Genomic DNA, 7,073 nt, shown 5'->3' on the forward strand with positions numbered 1-7,073 from the left:
GATATGAAAAAGTTTAGCTAGACATCATATTAAGAACATCTAAACATGAAACAAACTTGTAACAAAGTATAACAAATAAGAACAAGAGACAAAATTTACGAAAAAAAATTCTTATTTAATATCTTGAAGGTTGAATCCTTGAATTCCTTCACAAATTGATCTCTCAAATAAGGTTGGTACAAGAGTGTTTTCAGCTTCCTCTCAAAGTTTTTAAACTAATTTTGAAACTCACAATATGAAACTAGAGTTAAAACTACTTCTACTCTATTCTACTTCATACTACTAGATATAAGATGTTTCAAGATGATACAAGATGTTCAAATCAATGATATACAATGGGTATTTATAGATGTTTTTGAAGAAGACAATGTGCTCATTATGTGGTCATAAAATTGTTATTCACTTTCCAACTCAAGTTTAGCTAGATCCAATCGAATTTTATCAGAAAAATTGGTCCACAAAGTAGTGTGAAACAAGTGCAAGCTGCAGAATCAACTTGTAGCATCATCCACTGAGGGATCGCCTCATGGATCTTCCTCTTCTACTGTTTAGCAATTTCTGCTCAAATTTCAACTTTGCTCTATTTTTGAACCAATTTTAACTGCAATTTGCTTGATGATGGAAGCCCAATTAGCTCTTGAACAAAACATAAAAGTTGTAGATCTTTAAGTTAGCTTTCCAATGCGTCAAGCATCATCTCATTTGGATCTCTATAGGTTAAAAAAGGACCAAAATATCCCTAACTAGTTGATGCCCTATTTCAGCTTTCAATAGAAATTTTGCCCTATAGTATTTTGACTTTTTTACTAGAAAAAATAATGAACTGGATTTAGATGTCTCATAAGAATTGTAAAGCTATGTCTTAGCTTTAAAAAATGGTTCAAGAATCATCTCAATCTGATACTCGTAACTCAAGATATAGCTAAAATACCAAGGTGTGTACAACTCCTCTTGATTTGAATTAATCATAAGATGCCAAAACCTACAAAAACAACACAAATTTGCATATTAGCCCATCCTTTTGCACGTTTTAGTTAAGAAACACTACTTGTATGAAAAACCACTTATAAAGGAATTCAATTCTTTCATTTTAACTTAAAACACACCAAAAATTTACCTTAAAACCTAACTAAAAATAGGTGAAATAAATGCTAATCAGAACCAACTCCGAAAGTTGTGACTTTAGATTCTTTGTCGTTGAATGAATCAGTTTCTATGGTGACTTCAGCGGTTACTGGGTTACCATTGGTTCCATCCTCTGTGGCTTGTTCTAATCATGGTGCGAATGTGGTGGATTTATCATTGAACCCAGATACTGCTGTACAATTAAGTCTGCGGCTAGTCGTATCATTCAGGATTTGGCTAATTGTGTGATTCAAGAAGATGTAGGAGCTAAAGGCAATGATGTTTTTAGTGGTAGATGGAGTGTACGATGATATTTTGGCTGAAGTTCCTTCAAATGCAGGAAGTTTATCTCTGCGGCATCTAAGTACACAGCTGAATATGGAGGTAAGTCTGTATTCTTCTGTTGAAGCATCGAATGTTGATCAACTTGCTGTGATTGGACAAGAGTTTCAGCCAATTAGAAGTCGGGGTATTTGTGCAAAATTTCCTTCAAATCGATAGCTTAGGTCTGAAAGAAAAAAATCTCAAAATTCCTTTCAAGTTTTATCTCAGGATTAATGAAATTTTTTGAAATATTCTTGGGATTTCTAAGCCCCAAATTTTAAAAGATTAAGGAAATTGATTCTAATGCATAAGTTGTCGATTATTGGGGTGTGTGAACCTAAATTATCTATGTGTGATACTGATTCAATTTGGATGAAGTTAAATTTTGATCATGTGGTTTGTAATTCTTCAGGGGATATACGGGTTTTCTTCAGTTTTCCTTTTATTAGTCAAGTTATAGGTAATTTGGATCAACACTTGTCTATTTTGTTGGGTCATCTTCAATTCCTTTGCTCTTTTCTAGTTTCTTTTGTCCAAGCGAAATGTACATCCTTTGAAATGGAGAATTTATGAGGTGCTTTTTTACAAGATAAATCGAGTCAAGGTCCTTGGTTTGTTGTCGGGGATTTTAATCTTATTGTGTCTTCGGGTGAAAAGAAGGGTGGTAGGCCTTATCTTCCATCCGAGGAATTGGAATTTTTGAATTTTATGAATGAGGCAGGCATTTTTTATACTAGCTTTTTTGGTTCTCGTTTTACCTGGTGCAATAATAGGCATAGGCGTGCAAGAATTTGGAAGCGTCTTGATTGGTTGTTGGTTAACATGGATTGTCTGAATTTCTCTTCTAAGATCTCTGTTTCGCATTTGGTACGTGACCCTTTAGATCATGCTCCACTTCTTATTTCACTCTCTTCTAGGCTGGACAATAAGCCTCGTCCATTCAGAATTCTTAATGTGTGGACTTCTAAGGAAGGTCTTTTGGATGTTATTAAGGAAGTTTGGCAATTAGATGTTACAAGTTCTCCCTTTTATGTTGTATGGGCTAAGATGTGAGATGTCTCTAAAGCTATTCAGCAGTGGAATAAAGAGATGCTTGGTGATATTTTTAGCAATATGAAGAAGGCTGAGGAAGTAGTGTCGTTAGCTGAAATTTGCTTACATGTTGACAATTCAAATGAGTTGAGTTGCAACGAGTTCAGGCCAAATTGAAGAATGTATTGGTTGCGAAAGAGCAATTTTGGCGTCAGAAAGCCAGAGTTAAATGGCTTCAGCATGGTGATCATAATTCAAGGGATTTTCATTCGGTGGTTAAATAACGGGGGTTTCAAGCGGCGATTCACCGGATTAAAAGATTTGAATGGAAATTGGATTAAATAGGTGAAGAAGCTGTTCATTTTTTCAGTGAGTTATTTTCGGCTGATCAATTTACGGAATTTAAGTTATTGCATGTTATTCCTAATTTGAGCTTCGAGATTGACAATAATTTTTTAGAAGCAATCCCTTCTTTGGATGAAGTTAAGAGGGTGATTTTTGATACGGATGGCGATAGTGCGGTAAGACCGAATGGATTTACAGGCAAATTATTCACTTTTACCTGGGAGGTGATAGCTCAAAATGTTTATAAGGCAATTATAACTTTTTTCTGTGGGGCAAACCTTCAACTGTTTGTGACATCTACATCTATTGTACTTCTTTCTAAGATCATGAATCCTCAATGATAAGTGACTAATTTACGTAATAATTGTATGATATTTTATATTATTTTTAGTCACTTTGGGTATATTATTGGAAGAAAATGATTCATTTTGGCTATAATTGGTATAAAATGCTTTTGTTCAATTAAATGAGGTTTTTATCACTTTTTACTTGGATTTTGTGTATTTTGACAGTTTTGACACATTTTCGTATTTCGGCTATAACTTGAGTTACAATGATCGGATTGGGATGATTCTTGAACCCATTTGAAGATAAGAGATAGATCTACAACTTTGGTGAAGACATCCGAATCCAGTTTGAAGGTTTTCCAGGTCAAAAAAAGCCGAAGTACAGAGTCAATTGCTATTGGTCGAAACTGGAACAAGGCATGGAGCAGGCAAGGGTATTTCAGTCATATCTCAGCCTACACAGATCCAAATGAGGTGATTCTTGATGCATTGGAAAGATAAATCAAAAGGCTACAACTTTCGTGTTTTAGGCATGAGCTGGTTCAGCCTCTAACATCAAGAAAAGATCGGTTGAAGTTGGGCCAAAAACAGAGCAAGTGATCCACACTCGGATCCACTATTCATCCGAACCCTCGGCTGTTTCTGGGTTAGTGGATCCGAGGCACTGTAGAAGCTCGGATCACTGGTCAGAAAAGTCTGCTTTATATGCGTAAAACTCAATCTCACCTCCACCAACTCACATGTGATGCTAGACATGTGAGAAACATTCCCAGCTGTAAAAGGGAGTTGAAAACATCATTTCTTGACCAACCTTTCATCATTAAATAGCCAAATTCATTGCAAAATGCATAGGAGGGGATGATAGAGTAAGAGATAGAGAGACATACGGGAGAAGCTTGGAGTCTGCAGAAATGTAGCCCTTTCATCTTCCTAGTATTAGTTTAGCTTAGTATAGAGTAGTATAGTTCATCCATTCTTGTTTATTATCTAGATTAGGATGAAGATGGAGGATGAAGAAGGCAAGGAAGAAAGCTCATGTGACAAGGGTTGTATTCCTTCCAAACTCTTTATCTTTGTATTTGATTCCAAGTTTAGTTAATATACAAGTTCTGGATTTTGTGTTTAATATGTGTTTTTAAAGTTTATACCTTGGGTTTGGTTGAACTTTCTATGATTGTTAGTGTTTATTATTTGGTTATTTGATTACTATGACTTGAGCAAGTTATTTAGCACTTTGTCTTCTTAAATCATGATTAATCTGGTACCATTGATTGTGATGATCTAAGGTGTTGTTTCTGCAATGAAAATTGAGATTTAACACTAGTTCAAGAAGTGCTAAACATAAGGAGTACACTCACGAAAGTAGAGGTGCACTTATGTGGTTTTTAGTGATTCATATCATGTAATTTCATTGAAGAAATGAACTTGTAACTAATTTCATAACCATGAAAATAGGTATGGATTAGTTATAGGTATAATTGATTCACTACGAAAGTAGGATTCAAATGCATAAGGAAATTACACCATAATTAGCCTAAATGTAGTAATTAATGATCCAAATATAGCACTTGCATGAGTAGTTAGGGATACCACAACCTAAGCAGCTTTTATTTGTTATTTTGTATAATTTGAGTAGGTAAAATTTGTTATAATTCATTGATAGTCTAAATAATAGAGAAGCTTTAGTAGTACCGGTAATTGCAATCTTCCTTGTGGGATCGACCCTTAATACTCTATACTCGCTCACGATTCGTATACTTGCGATAAATCGCGTGTGGGGTGTTTAGGAGTTTATAAATGTAAAACTTGGTTAGAATGAGGTTAAATTGATATGTATACCCAGCGCACGTCAAGTTTTTGGCGCCGTTGCCGGGGAAGATTTGGCAATATCGGTGTGAAGAGCAACTTTATTAGTTTAGACATAATATTAGTTATAATGTGAATGTTATTTTCTGTTATTTTTGTATTTTATGTGTATGTGTTTCATTACCTATTTTTCTTACTAATTTTGCTTTTGAGGTTGTTTAAAAGTAATTTTAGGTAATGCGAAGGGTAGGTCAATTTGGAGGACAATGCTTGAGAAGTGGAAGATTGGCAATGGATGGTTACCAAGTGCAAAGCTCCTTCAACAGAGGTAACCAAGAATTTACTGAATGTATGTCTTTTGAAGATGGTTTAAGGTGCTTAAAGGATAAATTTGATGTTATGATATTACAAGTTCAAATGGACGCAATTATGCATGAAATTGGGCAAGGGAGGAATGTTAATGCTTTTAATTCTTATCATGTGATTTGTGACTTGTGTGGAGGTTATCATGCTACTAATACATGTATGCAAGCACAAAATGTGGATTATTATGATGAATTAGAGCATTACAATCCTTGTTTTGATCAATATAGTGCTAATTAGAGCAATTCTCCTGCTTATGGTTGGGATGATCAATGTACTTATAGTGATTATTCATGTTTTTATGATTAGCAACCTGGAAGTGTCCAATATGAATCAAAACCATCTTGGGAGTTGGCAATAGAGAAGTTAGCTAATGCACCTCTGCCTTGGGAGTTAGAAAGTGAACCATTAGCTAATGATTCTAATGTATCTTGGGAGCTAGCTGTAGAAAATTTTTCTAATCAATTTGATTTAGCATTAGAAAAGCTAGCAAATGTAACTTCCAACCGTTTTGATAGGATTGAGGAAAGAATAGATGAATTAGCTTCTCACTTTGGTCGAATACATGAGCAATTGAGTGCATTGTGTGAAGTTATTTCCTCTAATAATGTGCAAAATGATCCTAGCATGAATGGTGGGAATGTTGTATGTGAAAATGGGTTGCATTTTGATGAAAATGATGAATCTCAATTGTGTTTCAATGAGCAAATGTCCATTTCACATGATAATATCTTTGGAACTAACTTTGAACCTCAAGATGTGAGTTTTAATGACTCATTTTTCACCCCTCTTGAGGAGTGCATTGAAAGTATAGGTTCTAAAGGTATTCCTGCTCAAGATACTCTCATGGCATTCCCTTTGGTAAATTCTCAAGTGGTGTATATTCAAGGTAATATTTATGAAACACTTGGAATATGTAAGTCACTTCCATCTCTCAGATCATTAGTTCATGTGGCTTTTTCTATTAAGTCACCTTACAATGATCCACCAAGGCCTAAAATGGTGGATTATTCGTTAACTAAGCCTCCTTGAAAAATGAGGTGATATAGTCAAGCTATTGACTTTAAAGAAGCGCTTATTGGGAGGCAACCCAATGTTTGTTTAAGTTCGTGTTACTTTGGAGTGATTTTATGTTTAAAGTATGAGTTTGAGTTATTTTGTTATTTTTCATTTGTAGGTTTTGGAAAAAAATGCAAAAGTGACCAAATGAGGTGAAAAAAGCGAAGTTTGATCAAAGATCTCAATACCTCAAATTCAGTAATTATGGTTTTTGATGCATTAAAGAGGTTTAGAATGCATGTTTAGATCATTTTACATGTGCGTGAATGGTTTATTTTGACATAGAAATGATCTAGGGTGTATTTTGAAGAATTGAGGTCAAACTGAAAATTGCAAAAATTCTGCAATAAGTGCAGATTCAATGGATCCAAGGCCTTGGATCCATATGGATCCAAGGCCTCGGATCCACTTCTGCAATCAGAGAAAAATTTCGAGCTTCTTGATCCGAGCTCGGATCCATATGGATCCAAGGCCTCGGATCCACTTCTGCAATCAGAAAAAATTCGAGCTTCTTGATCCGAGCTCACTTATCATGATCCGACCTCGGATCCTTTCAAAAACGACCTCGGATCTTGTTAAAAACGAAGGCTTGGATCACTTTTCAACTCCACTTTTCTTCATGTTGGCTTGTTTTTAGTAAGTTTTAGTTGTTCGATTAATGTTTTTGTGTGTTTTGTAGGTGGCAATGGCAAGAGTTCATGCAAATGATCTCAATTGCAAAGGGTGCAATAA

The sequence above is a fragment of the Coffea arabica genome, chromosome 5c (genome assembly GCF_036785885.1).
Source record: "Coffea arabica cultivar ET-39 chromosome 5c, Coffea Arabica ET-39 HiFi, whole genome shotgun sequence".
NCBI lineage: Eukaryota > Viridiplantae > Streptophyta > Magnoliopsida > Gentianales > Rubiaceae > Coffea > Coffea arabica.